The sequence below is a fragment of the Aotus nancymaae genome, unplaced genomic scaffold (assembly GCF_030222135.1).
Source record: "Aotus nancymaae isolate 86718 unplaced genomic scaffold, 86718_ANA_hifiasm-v0.15.2.pri h1tg000002l, whole genome shotgun sequence".
In the NCBI taxonomy this organism is placed as follows: Eukaryota; Metazoa; Chordata; class Mammalia; order Primates; family Aotidae; genus Aotus; species Aotus nancymaae.
In genome coordinates this window covers 26,215,378-26,230,177 of record NW_026988413.1, presented here as the reverse complement: position 1 = coordinate 26,230,177, position 14,800 = coordinate 26,215,378, and the positions used below count along the sequence as shown (strand labels likewise).

General features: G+C 48.5%; 1 long non-coding RNA gene across 2 annotated transcripts in view; it reads right to left on the bottom strand.

The window, feature by feature from the left end:
- Positions 1-14,800, bottom strand: part of LOC105732014 (uncharacterized) — a 239,360-nt gene that overhangs the window by 17,843 nt on the left and 206,717 nt on the right. The gene's annotated exons all lie outside the window — the stretch shown is intronic.

Sequence of the window (14,800 nt, the reverse complement as noted above, 5' to 3'; positions counted from 1 at the left end):
AAGACGGGAGGTGTGGCCATTGCTAAGGAAACCATCTGCTGACATGAGGCAGAGCTGCAGGGTTTGCTCAGCAAGATGTCTTAGGAAAGGAAACACAGTCTAAGCCTATAGATCCCATCACAGAAGAAAGGCAGGCAAGGATCCTGCACAGGAGATGGGAGAAGGTTTCTGTTTTCACAACTGATTCTGCAGCCTAGTGCTGGAGCAGTCCAGGCCGCGCCTGTCTTCAAGGACAGTCTGTGACTGCTTCAGAATCAGGCGGAGGGCAATTGAGAAGAATGGAAAGTGCCTTGCATTCTCTCCTACCCTGTCTAACTTTACAGACAAAATGCATCTTTCGCTGCATCGCAAGAGAGGAAGGTGTAAAAGCAATGTGTTAACAGATACTTAGGTCGTAGAGGTCTTCATTTCTGATGACTGATTGTTCACATAAATCTTTCAGTCATCCCCCTGATGTGCCCTGCCAGGGAAGCTGGGAATGCCTTTATAGTGGCTCCCAGGAGGTGTCCTTATAGGAGATTACATCTCAAACACTCCCATTTTACCTTGCAATAGGGTGCATGACTCAGCAGTCTGATGAAGAAAGCTCTGTCCTGTCAAGTTACCACCAGTTGCAGTTTCTAAGTTAATGGTTACAGCTCCACCGAGGAACCTGAACACAGCTGAGGCCATAGAGTATTCCCTGTGCTTACTGGCCAGATGGGAGGATGTGGCCCAGATGCATGGATCGGAACTGAATGGTGAAGACAATGATTTGTGATTGGCAGGTGGTCTCTTTAAGCCAAGCTCTCAAGATGATAACAAAACAGGAACACAGTATGTTGGGAGGATTCTTGAGAGTTGAGATTAAAATCCAAGAGGAGCTTGGCCAGTAAAAGAAATGGTCACAAAAAGCCATTTGATACTCTCCTACAACAGAAAAATACATCTGAAAAATCAAGCTGAGAAGTACAGATGGGAAGGAAGAGGTACTGGGATAAACATAACAATCAAACCAACATGAAGCTACTGAATCACACAGGATTCTGGAATATTTCAACACCATCAGAATAGCATGTTTCCAAAATTATCTGATTATACAAATGAGGATAGAAACCAGTGTCAGACAGGAGCTCTTTCATTTTTCTTCTTCTTTTTTTTTTTTTTTTTTGAGATAGAGTCTCACTTTGTTACCCAGGCTGGAGTGCAGTGGCAGGATCTCAGCTCTTTGCAATCTCCGCCTCCCGGGTTCAAGCGATTCTTGAGCATCAGCCTCCCAAGTAGCTGGAGTTTTAGGCGTATGCCACTACACCCGGCTAATTTTTGTGTTTTTAGTAGAGACGGGGTTTCACCATGTTGGCCAGGCTGTCTTGGACCTCCTGACCTCAGGTGATCTGCCCACTTCGGCTTCCCAAAGTGTTGGGATTACAGGTGTGAGCCACCGTGCCCGGCCCTCTTTCACTTTTCAACAGTAACCGAGGTCTGCGTCATATTGTAAGGAACACTTGTCTACTGCTTTCTGGAAGCTTTCAGTGTTTGAAAAAGTAGCTAGTTTAAGCTGCTGGGAACTCCTTCAATTAACCTTCAAAAGCATGTAATAAAACCTAATAATTGCTTTCATCCTCTCTGTCACTCCTCTAGAGAATGTGGGAGCTTTCTAGCCACTGTCCCTGCAGCCTCCTAGGATTTAGATGTATGAACATTATTTATAGGTGGGGAAACCAGAACACTGAAAGGCTTGGTCAAGAAAACCGTATGGGTTAGTGACAGAGTTTCTCAGTTATGAGGACCTGAGCTTGATAAACGCAGTTTCAGCTTCCCAGAATACCCCTGCCTCCTGGTGAGCACTGGATGTCCGTCCCTTCTATAGCAGCCCTTCGCAGTTCCAGTCTAGGGGCAGAAGCCAGCCTGCCACCGCAGAGGAGAGCTGCGAGTTGCAGCCCAGCCAGCGAGCACGCTGCACTAATGGGATTCCTGAGGCTCTGGCAGGAAGTCGGGGGTCAAGTGAGATCTTAGGTGCTCTGCAGTCACACTCTGGAGTCTGAAAGGTCTTAGAAGCTTATCTCTGTCAGTCTCTGCTTAAAATCAAATCATTGAATCAGTATCTTTTCCTTTCTTTGCCGCTCCTCCTGAGCTCCAGCATATTTGAGCGAAGGTACTTATATGCAGCCTTTTTTTGTTTTGGAGACAGAGTCTTGCTCTGTTACCAGGCTGGAGTGCAGTGGCATGGTCTCAGCTCACTGCAACATGTGCCTCCCAGGTTCAAGCGATTCTCCTGCCTCAGTCTCCCGAGTAGCTGGAACTACAGGCGTGTGCCACCACACCCAGCTACTTTTTGTATTCTTGGTAGAGACGGGGTTTCACCACGTTGGCCAGGATGGTCTCCAACTCCTGACCTCGTGATCCACCCGCCTCTGCCTCCTAAAGTGTTGGGATTACAGGCGTGAGCCACCGCGCCCGGCCCTATATGCAGCCTTTTAAAAGCCAAGTACTATCAAGTGATCTCCCATTTCAAAGCACATTTGAATTGGGAATAGAAAGACAAGCAGCTTAAGCTTTGAGATCATAAAGATTCAGATTCAAATTTCTCCTCTGCCACTTGTTACACAGCCTTGGCAAGCTATTTAATCCTTTTCAGGCTTTGTTTTTTTTTTTTCAAATTTACAAAGTAGAAATAATAATGTTAACTTTCAGAGTTGTTGTGAAAACACAGCTAACTCAAATAAAACATGATACACAGATTTTCAACAGGTGAACCCCCCACCCACGACCCTACCACATTTCCCTGTGAGGGGATGGCATAGCTAACATTTTTGGGTAAAATTTCCAGAAGGTCCATACAATCACATTGTTAAAACTGGTGTGAAAGACTAAAATGAAATTAGGCATCATCAATCAAGGCTGTGGGTAGGTCTGGGGGCTTCTCTGGAAGCAAAGGCCAGACCAAGGGATGTCCCAACAAGAAGTTAAGAGTCTGGGGAAAGGCAGATACGATCTGAAACTGGGACCAGGAAATTCCAACCGTTCCTGCCTATTGATTACTCATCGATTCACCAAGTTTACAATTTACCAGGACACGGAGCAGACTTAAGAGATTAGTCCCACTCAAGCTTAAAACATAAATATAGACAATGACAGACGGTGCCAAAGGAAACCACGGGGTGTGGTGGGGGCAAACGCAGGAAGTGCCGGTCCCCGTGAGCCGTGTGCAGGAGGGACATGCCACTTCTTCCGAGGAGGGTCTAACCAGCAGCAATGCTGCAGAGACACAGGCCGCTTCTCAACGCTCCTGGTCAAGACAGATCTCTTAAAATCATGGGTCTATATCCCCCAGCTGCCTCCAGCACTGTGCTGTACACTGCTGGAGAATCCCGGAGGAAGGGCTGTGGAATGTCTCTATGTGACCCCAGGACCTAACTGTAGAATGTCCAGCATGCAGGGACAGAGAAAGTGCTCTGGCGTGTCCTGATGCTGGAGAGCACAATCGTCATTGGGGACCGGATGAGCTCAGGGAAGGCTGATGGATTATTTGGTCAGGAAAGGCTTCAGAGGGGCCAGGGGCCTGGGCAGGGGGAGAAAGGGAGAACTCCAGGGAGGGGACGGTAAGGCCACGCCAGAGGTGACAGGGGTGAAGACAGTGGGGAATGGGGCACAGCCAGGGTGGAAGTCCCACTGCCAGGGATCTGAGATGACAGGGCAGCGGGCGTGCCGGGTGGCGACCACGTGTAGATCCCCCCGCCCCCACACACAGGGTGAAAGTTAGCTGCGATCAGGGATGGCAGAGGGTGAGAAGAAGCATGAATTTTATGAAGAGTAGAAGATGTTAGTTAAGACCTAACGCGGAAGCCCTGCTGTAGACAGGACGGTGCAAGACCCGGGGATTTCTCTTCATGGAGTTTACAAGCCGGCGTGAGCTGTAGCCCTGTGGACAGTTAACTGTTATTACACGGCCTAAACACTAGCATAGAGGGAACTCTAGGGGATAGAGGGACCCACAAGTATGGCACTGGACCTTGGGGTCAGAATAAGGTTTCCCACCGAGGTATGAGCAAAAAGAAATGGGATATGGTCCGTTCCTTTGAAGCTTCCCACAGGGGCCGGGAGCCCCTTTTGCAGGATGTCTTAATAAGTGGGACATAAAGGTACCCATTTGTCTAGAATACAGTGTTGGCTGGAGACCGTGAACATATGAAATGGTCCCCTTAAAATGCCTGGTGGATCAAAACGAGTCCCCGTCCCCGACCCGAACTGTAGAAGTCAAAAGGAAGATGATTGTGTCATGGGACTGCAAATTACACTCACACTGCAGGTGAAACCCTGGGGCGACTTTCACATGCACAGCCAAGAAGGAAGACAGTTTCCATCTAACTCCAAGTGCCCAGGAAAACTAGCATGCCCAACAGGAGTCGCAGGGGAAGCGGGGTGCTCACTTAGGAGGGACCTAGGAGCGTGCAAAGCCTCTGTCCTGAATCTGCTCCCTCCAGGTAAGAAGCCACAAATAAGGCACCCATTCCAAGAAAAAGAGCAAGGGGAGGATTAGGAGACATTCTCATCCGGTATGAACATAAAAATCGTAAGAAGAAAACAACACACACTGCTTTCTGTTCCATTGTCCCAGCTTACTGTATGATTTTCTGTCAGGAAAACTGTACCCACAACTTTAATTTGATGTATTGGCTGGATTATGATTTTTTTAAAGAAACAGAAGAAAAAAATACAAAGTAGTATTTCAGAAGGCCATTATGGACACATGGTGGTCTTAACACAGCCAAACCCCTCTCTTCAGTAGCTTTTTTTTTTGAGATGGAGTCTCGCTCTGTTGCCCAAGCTGGAGTGCAGTGGCTTGATCTCAGCACACTGCAACTTCTGCCTCCTGCATTCAAGTGATCCTCCTGCCTCAGCCTCCCAAATAGCTGGGACTACAGATGTGTGCCACCACATCCAGCTAACTTTTGTATTTTTAGTAGAGATGGGTTTTCACTATGTTGGCCAGGCTGGTCTCAAACTCCTGACCTCAGATGATCCACTTGCCTTGGTCTCCCAAAGTACTGGGATTACAGGTGTGAGCCACAGTGCCCAACCAGTAGCTTTTTTTTTTTTTTGAGACAGAGTCTTGCCCTGTTGCCAGGCTGGAGTGCAGTGGTGCGGTATCGGCTCACTGCAACCTCCACCTCCCAGGTTCAAGAAGCAATCCTCCTGCCGCAGCCTCCCGAGTAGCTGGGACTACAGGCGCATGCCACCACATCCAGCTAATTTTTTTTGTATTTTTAGTAGAGACGGGGTTTCACCATGTTGGCCAGGATGGTCTCTATCTCTTAACCTTGTGATCCACCCACCTTGGCCTCCCAAAGTGCTGGGATTACAGGTGTAAGCCACCATGCCCGGCTTTTTTTTTTTTTTTTTCCCGAGATGGAGTTTTGCTCTTATTGCCCAGGCTGAAGTCCAGTGGCACGATCTTGGCTCACTACAACCTCTGCCTCCCAGGTTCAAGTGATTCTCTTGCCTCAGCCTCCCGAGTAGCTGGGATTACAGGCATGCACTACTATGCCCAGCTAATTTTGTGTTTTAAGTAAAGACAGGGTTTCACCATGTTGGACAGGCTGGTTTTGAACTCCTTATCTCAAGCGATCCACCCGCCTCGGCCTCCCAAAGTGCTGGGATTATAGGCGTGAGCCACCGCGCCTGGCCCCTGCCCTCTTTTTAAAATAAACTGGGATGGGCATGGTGGCTCACACCTGTAATCCCAGCACTTTGGGAGGCCGAGGCAAGAGGATTGCTTGAGGCCATGATTTTGAGACTAGCCTGGGCAACACAGCAAGACCCCGTGTCTCTACAATAAACTTAAAAAGTAGCTAGATCTGGTGGCAAGTATTCGCAGTACCAGCTATTTGGGAGGCTGAGGCAGGAGGACTGTTTGAACCCAGGAGGAGGTTGAGGCTGCAGTGGGCCTTGATGGTGCCACTGCACTCCAGGTTGGGCAACAGAGCAAGACCCTGTCTCTCTCTCTCTCTCTCTCTCACACACACACACATACACACACAATTAAAATAAATTGCCTACTTTAAAAATAAAGACAAGGCTGGGCACAGTGGCTCACGCCTGTAATCTTAGCACTTTGGGAAGACAAGACGGGTGGATCACTTGAGGTCAGGAGTTCGAGACCAGCCTGGCCAACATGGTGAAACCCCGTTTCTACTAAGAATATAAAAATAGCCAAACCAAGATCATGCCACTGCACTCCAGCCTGGGTGATAGAACAAGACTCTGTCTCACCGAAAAACAAACAAACAAAAGACAATACAGGTGTTGGCGGGGGTCAGGGAGGTGGCTGTCATTTATCTCCAAAATCATGCTAGAAGCTAAATGATCATTTTTCCTCCACATTGTTTCCACGGGCTTGAAGAGGGAGAAAACGGCACTTACTGCTACTGGGACCAAAAGTTGGCTGCTCCTCCTAAAAGGTCATGCTGGAGTTACCTAACTGAATATTTATGACATGTTAACATTCTTTGGGGGAAAACTTGTTTCGTAATAATCGATTAAAAAAAAAATTGATCAATGACAGCTGCTTAACCACCACCTGGAAGAAACAGGATTTGCTCCACAGGAGGGCTCCCTGGGTGCAGAGATCTCAGTGCAAATCCCATTTCACTGATTTGCTTTTGCTCCTTAGACAAATTATTTGCGCTCCTGGCTCAGGCTGTTGTCATCTAAATAAAGGGAGGGAAGCTGCAGTCACGGCGTGGGTGTGTGGCGGGGCTGAGTACCTGCCCATGTCTTTTTCTGGGGATGCCACACATGGTCAGTTTCTGGCTCTCGGGTACAGTGGCTCAGGTCCAGAGGAAAATCCCTACTGGCGGTAGTGTGGTGGGCACAGCAGGGGTGGGCTGGTTCACCTCCTGGCTTTGAGGAAATGGGTTCTCTCCTATGGCGTCTGTGATCCCCGAAGTCCTCAGTCAAGTGGAAAGGGGGTGAGTCGATGGCTCTTCCCAAGGTCTCCTTGCTTCTCTGTCCGAGTTCTGTCCGCCGTTTCTCACCCTTTACTCCTCAAGAGGCACTTGTGAGCTTCGAGAGCATCTTCTAAATATTACATTTATTCAGTGCCCCAAAGAGTACAGCATGTTCTTAGAACATTGCTCAATTCTTTCTTCTGCGGTCAGGATTCAGTTTGTTTTATTAAGAACTAGTGTGGCATAAGTTAATTCTTATCCAAAAAAAGAAGTATATCAAGTCTCTTCTTTTGGCATATAGACAGAATTGCTATTATTCTTATTTCTGTCCCAGAGCTAGTACATTCACGACACACTGGCAAAGGATGTTTTAAAAAAAGCCGTCTATGGCAAATAACTGATTTGTTTCATTTTGTAAAAGCGAAGTTCTCCTTTCTGACCCAAGTCATTTTCTAAATGATCTCAAAGGGCAAGCTGCCTCTTCCAGCGGGAGGCCGAGGCCACGCTGGAACCTCCTTCTGAGGTCTGGACAGGAGCTGGGTGGTGCACGGGAAGGACGGCTGGACCCAGAACCCAGAGAGAGAGGCTCAGGCTGGCCTCTCTCTCCAGTCCTGTGACCTCTGGCCGACCAAAGCCTCCCTGGTTCCGTCCCTTCATGTCTGAAATAAGCAAGCTATATTTAATAGTTTTCCTTTTGCTCTAAAATAAGACGATTCTAAAATATGACATTAAGTGAGAGGCTGGTTTCTGCTTTGGACCTCACCTAAGGGGTTTTAGTCATAAGCTCATGTGTGGAAATTGGCCCTGCTAGAAAAGAAACATTCTGAATCATTCAAAACCATTAAGAATGTTGGCTCTGACTTCAGAAAGGCAGGATAAACAGACCCGTGCCCAGCGGGAACTCACTTACTGGATGTCTCTCTCTGTCTTTTTAACTCGTCGGTGCCTGAGTACTTCCCAAGTTCCTTCTAACGGCTTCAGTGTTTAACGCTGTCACTTTTATACTATGAATGCCACTTTCATAAAGGCGGGCGGTATTTAATTTGGCGCTAAATGCTCATTAATCTTTTTAGTGTGGTCACCAGAACTGGCTTTTTTCAGCCTCTATCCAAAAGCAGGTTAATTCTCCTGCCCCACACAGGTTATAAAGAATAAAACTCCCTCGACCAGCCTTTAATGTCCTTTTCCCCTAAACGATACTTCAAAATTCAATGAATCTAGAGAGTCTTTGGACTGGAATGGGTTCCAAATCAATTGACCTCTAAGCTCCAAATGCATTTTGATTCTGCTTCTACTGATCTGAAATCATACAGGATACAGGAATTAGGATGTGGCTCTGGTTTCTAGTAGAATTTACCTGAAAAACCAGGATGCCCTTTGACCATGCGTAGTTCTAGGAAACCCTCTGACCATCCATATTTTAATGTGGTTACTTTTTTATACATACAGTACTCATGCAAAATAAACAGAAAAATAAAACAGTAAACCCCAACTTCAGGTCACAGTTTACAGCATATCTGGCAACTACGTGGGAGAGTTCAGTGGACCTCGGAGTCCTGTGTCCGCCCCAGACATAGGCATACTCACACAGAGCTCAAGAAAAGCTGCCCAAGAAAATGACAGAGCCTTTTTTTTTTTTTCCCTAAGGCCCTTTCATTGGTATAGAGTTAGCTGGGCACATAATGGGTAAAGTCAAACACTGAAACTTTTTTTTTTTTTTTAAAGTTAAAAAATTCCAGCTGGGTGTGGTGGCTCACACCTGTAATACCAACACTTTGAGAAGCCAAGGTGGGTGGATTGCCTGAGGTCAGGAGTTCGAGACCAGCCTGGCCAACATGGCGAAACCCTATCTCTACTAAAAATACAAAAATTAGCTGGGCGTGGTGGTAGGAGAATCGTTTGAACCTGGGAGACTCAGGTGAGAGAATCGTTTGAACCCAAGAGGCAGAGGTTGCAGTGAGCTGAGATTACGCCACTGCACTCCAACCTTGGTGACAGTGTGAGACTATGTGTCCAGGAAAAAAAAAAGTTAAAAATTCCATATTCAGAAAGCAAGAGACATGATGCTATCTTCTCCGATTATGAAAGCTCCCAGTGGTGACAGCATCGTTAGCCACGTGTAACATTTGCATCCAGGCAACGGACTGATCAACTGTCACCAGACTTCTCCATGGCCTTATTATAACTGAGTAAGCTGGTAGTATTTCCCAAGAGTTATTATTCAGCTGTGAAAATGTAGAGAGCTTTTTGTTTTTTTGGAAAATCCTCATCAGCCAAAATGACTGGGTGGTCAGCCTTAGCCATCTTTTGCTACTTAGATAAAGGCTTCTTTTCCTAGGCAAGGAGAGAGATGATGGTTAACTTGCTTTCTAGACTGAGATCATCGCTATTCACTAGTGTAATGAATAAGCTAGACTTTAAAAAAAAAAAGTCCTTTCAAAAGCAACACATTTTTCTCTTCTCTGGCAATGAACAGAACGCATCCTAATTGTTTAGACATCCATCAGTGCCCATAAAAAAATTAAAAAAAATCTGAACTTCACTTGTTCCTTGTCTATATTATCAATCAATGACTTAGATCTCTGTCATATTACTTCTCAGTGCTCTTAATTCATAAGGTCAAACAGCATCTTAAAACATCATTGAAAAGTTTCCTTCCTTTCCATGTCTCAAGGTATCTGTAAAATGGATAATTTTGGTGTGCTGAAATCAAATGACTGACCAGGGCCCATGGCTATAATCATAGGTAAAACATTTTTCTGTTTTGCCAAAAATCTGAGTTTCCTTTGCTCTCTCTCTGTCACACTGAAAGAGCCCTCCCAGACCCAGGGACCAGGTAGAGAGGCTACTCACACCCGCCCCGTGCTGGTCTGCCTGGGATGGCCTCACCTGGGCATGGTTCCCAGGGCGGTGACTCAGCTCTGGAGGATCACCTGCTGCATGGGGGTTGCTGCCTAGCAGGTCACTGCCAGTCACGAGGGCAGAGAGACCCAAAGGATCAGAGAACAGCTCCGAGCAGGTCAAGGGCAGTGCCAGAAGGAAAGCCTTTGCTTACAGAAGGAAAGATCCAGCGCCTTGAGGTGAGGCATTCAAGAGTGGAGGGGCTTTGCACCTGCATCCTAAGCCTCTCGGTTCACCATTAAGCCACAAAGCCACAGGGAGGAAATCACTGGAAATACCATCGCAGCAAATGAAGGCAGGGCCACAGGGCGCCTCCCACACTCAAAGGGAAAAGACGGCCCTGGATCGTCTTTCTAAAACACCACTTTGATGAAGTCACCATGGTTTTCTAAAGTAATAAATGCAGCCACTACCTACAAGATAACAGAGTGCATTTGAAACCTTTCCACCACCTAAGTCCAACCCACCTTCAGAGCGTTTGCTCCGCTTCCTTAGATAAAGCCTGTGCTCAGGCTAAGATGGTCTGCCTCCGCTGCCCCGACTCTGCAGGCTTTCTCCTCCCACTGGCTGGTGCAGAGAATGGCAGGGCCGTTAGGAGCCACAGACACTGAGCTATTCCACTTGGAATTCTTTTTATTGTTTGATCTATTTCACATGTACAAAGCTCTGACCTTCCAGTTCAAAGAATTCCTACTTGTTCTGTGGAACCTCCCTGGACCGATTCTGACACGTCTCTTCTGAACTCACAGAGCCTGTACCTTAATAACTTAGAGTCAACTGGCTTTGCTGTCCTTCTAATGGGTTAAGTTTCAGTCCGTGACCGACACTGACAAGGTGTGTACCTCATCAGTCGTGGAAAGGAAAAGGACACGGCCCCTGTGGCAGAGGTCCACAGTCACACAGAGCAGAAAAACACATGCCCAGTGCCTTCCAGTATATGTCACAAGCGCATATTCGACAAGGGATAGCGGAGACTCAGCAAGCGGCGAGTTTCGCCTGCAGCGCCAGAGGAGTCTTCACTGGGGAGCTCCAGGCTGAATTTTAAAGGAAAAGCTGAATTTTCAAGGAAGAACAGGTTAAACACCAAAGGGAAATGGGGAGGAGTGACTGCTTCGAGAAACATATATACTGAGCAACACACTGCATTCCCTCCAGTACCTCTGCAGCTTGGGGTTCCAGGGTTGAGGGGGTGTGTGGTCCCACCAGGCAGGGAGGAGAAGCAGGCCTCATCACGAAGGGATTTGCAGGACAGTCCAAGTACTTACGATGCAGGAGGTGGGAGTCAGGCCCGTGGAAGGGGCTGACGGTGGGACTGCTCTGGAACTGGGAGTCTGACGGGGCAGAGGTGCTTTCATAGACATTATCTGGTTTAATCACCACCCCTTCTTGAGCCACGTATTTGGCGAATAATGGCGCACGGTGACATGTTCCTTTCTACCTTGTTCCTTAGTGTCTCGGGCATTTTTGTCTTCTCCCCAGCTGGGCTATCAGTTCCTTGTGGGCACAGAACAATTCCTTCTTTCATGGCTCCCACAGTGACCAGCACGTGCCTTCAACTCAGAGCAGTTCAAACTCCTTTTAACTGAAACTTTAGGATGTGCTTTTGCCACACTCTCAAGTAAGTAATTAAATTCATCCTAAAATTATGAATGGCACTTAGGAAACACATAGAGTGGCAGAAAACTAGGTGGGTGGGGCCCTCCTGTGGAGGCCCTGGACTGCCCGGCTAAAGCATTTGGAACGCTTCTGAGAAGTGTTTTGATAAGGAAATGATGTGACTGAAACTAGGCTTCATGAAAGATTAACTTGGTGGTAGGATGGGCTGGAGGGAGACAGTGGCTGCGGAGGTAGAGAGAAGAGGTGCAGAAGCGTTGCCAATCCAGGTGAGAGCGTTTGCCACCATCTGCACCGGCACGCAGCGCTGCTCCTCTATGGCCCCTTGAGCTGAGCATAGTTCTTTTCGGACATCCGTCGCACTTAGCAAGACTGCTTGGTGATGCTGGCTTTTATTCTTTGGAGTGGGGTCAGGGTGTCCTCTCCTCCTGGGGTGCCCACTTCCTTCCCCTGGATGTTTAGACAGCAGCCCTTGCCTCGCCAGATGCAGTGACCCCTCCCAGCTACGAGCTACATGTGGACTCTGTGGCCCCAGCATCCTTCAGATTACCCGCGTTGCCTGACAGAGACCAAGGACCTGGTGGGGAGAGGGGGCAGCTGTCACTGCCCTTTTCCCTCCCTTTCTTCCTTCTAATAATTAGCAAGCAACAGTTATCTGCCAGACACTGTGCTGTTACACACGGGATAGAGAGATGAAAGGCAGTCTCTACTCTGATGCCTTGTGGGAGAGGAAGAAAAGTGTCCGGTTAAAACACAGTGTGGTTAATTCTCTGATACGCCCTCCCCTCCTCCTCTCTCTCCCTTCTGGCCAGTCTGTCTTCCATTTCTTTCTTTTTCTTCCAAAAAAAGGATCTGAGGCATAATGAAAGAAGTCAGCTAGGAATGGAGAAGACGGAAGCTAATCTAATCGAGGGATCCCTGGAGGAGGTGGTACCTGAGGAGACTCTCGGATGAGCAGGTGTCAGCCAGATGAAATTCGGAGGAAGGGAGCAGAGCCGTGCGCAGACAGGCTGGGGCAGAGGAGCGGGCTCAGCAGCCTCCTGAGACATGAGCCGGAACCAGGAAAATAAGGAGCCATTAAAAAGCTTTAATGAGAGAAAGAATGGCATCTACGTTTTCAAAGGATTGGTCTGGAGACAGCAGAAGAGCTTATTGGAAGGTAGTGACTCTGGAGTCAAAGAGATGACGAAGTACAGATCTGAGAGATGCCACAACAGACGCAGTAAGCCCCAGAGCTGGAATGATACGCACAGTGAGAGAGTGAGGGAGCAGGGTCCTTGCTAGAGACCTTTAAATGAGTTTATTTCACCCAGCAGCTCCGTACACGCTGCCTGGTGCTGGCCACGAGGTGGCAGCCTCGCACAGCCATTCCAGCGGAAAATGCGCCCCATCCTCACCAGCGCTCACCACCACGTGAGCAGAGCCACTAAAGAACTTCCACCACGGCGAAAAGGAGCTCTCTAAGCTTGCCCCATAAACACACCTTTCTGCCACAGAAAGCCTCCACAGAAGCAATGAGAAAGTCAGTTGATTTGGGGAAAGAAACTTAAAAGCTCATGCTCTTCAGAGAGCTTTAATGAGGGAAAGACAACGGCATCTAAGTTTTCGAAGGATCGGTGTAAAGACAGCTGAAGAGCTTATCAGGAGGTAGTGACTCTGGGTGGCAGCTGAGCCCTCCGACAACTTCGAAGACATTGAGACCATAGAGGCTGGAGACGAAGGGGTTAATGAAGGGCATTATGCCCAAGGAGAACCAGCTCGGGGAGAGCTTGGGCCCCATGACTCAGTCTGACCAGATGCTGGCAAATGCCACCGGGAACCCTGTCCCTAGGCCAGTGACAGCCGCCCCCCTCTCCTGCTGGGCCCTTGGTCTGTGTCAGGCAACACGGGTAATCTAAGGGATGCTGGGGCCACAGATTCCACATGTAGCTTGTAGCTGGGAGGGGTCACTGCATCTGGCGAGGAAGGGCTGCTGTCTAAACATCCAGGGGAAGGAACTGGGCACCCGAGGAGGAGGGGATGCCCTGACCCTACTCCAAAGGCGAGGGCATGGAGAGCCCCCACCCCACTGTGGTTTTGTGGCCCATCCCCACTCTCTGACTGGCTTGGTGATTTTCAGTCACTTGCTATTTGACGCTCAAAGGCAAAGTGGCTATAAGAGGTAGGAGAAAGCCGGAGACTCCCTCACCTGGAACAGAGCATCCGCCTTGATCCCAGCAAAGACAGATCCCCTGGCAGGCACTTCAATCCACACAGCAGTCCTGGGACGAGAGTCCTGTTACCATCCCCATTTCACAGAGGAAATTGAGACACAAAGCATGAAGTAACTTGAATGTGCCCAGAATCACACTGCTAGCAAGGAACAGAGACGGAGTTTAGGCCCAGGTAGCCTGACTTCAGAGCTTGTGCGCTACCTGCTGCCTGGTACAATCCAGAGAGAGGGAGGGACCAGTACCTGGCATAGAACTACGCGCCCTGGGGCTGGGGACAGGCCGGGGTAGACAGAGGGTGGAGGCACCCTCTCCAGCGCTTCTTCCTCACCCCTCTGCAGCTTTCTCCTGTGCTCCGACTGCCACCACTTGCTGGGGCAGCCAGGCATGACCAACTGGCCAATCACCAATCAGGAGTTTTCCAAGGAGGTAAAAATCCTTTTATGAATGTACACTCTTCTTGTCATGCACAAACGCCCTTCCTTCCACCTTCAAAGGTGATTCTGAGAATGCCAGTTTTTATCTTTTGCATCAGTTGTGCTCGATTTACAGCCCCCGCAAGTTGTTTTTTTTTTTCTTTTAAGACGGAGTCTGTTCTGTCACTCAGGCTAGAGTGCAGTGGCGTGATCCTAGCTCACTACAACCTCCACCTCCCAGGCTCAAGTGATTCTCCTGCCTCAGCCTCCCAAGCATCTGGGATTACAGGTGCCTGCCACCACGCCTAGCTAATTTTTGGATTTTTAGTAGAGAGAGAGTTTCACCATGTTGGCCAGGCTGGTCTCGAACTCTTGACCTCAAGTGATCTACCCACCTCAGCCTCTCAAAGTGCTGGACTACAGCCATGAGCCACCCTACCCGGTCCCCAGGAGGTTTTTAACTAACATTGCTAGTGGTTTAAGTTGAGCAATGACAAGTATTAGAACCTAACTGCAGAAGTCATGTTGTTTCAACAGTGGAACTTCAAGGCGTGCTTGAACCGCCTGATCAAAGGAGAAGGGGCTGGGGACCCACACGAGTGGGGCTAAATGTGTCCTCCTGCTCCGGTTTCCTGTGAATCCACTTCTCGGGGGACAGGAGAGGTCCCTGGCCACGGAAGACACAGGCTCTTCCTGGGGGTCCTCCTTGGTCACGTCACACTTTGAGACT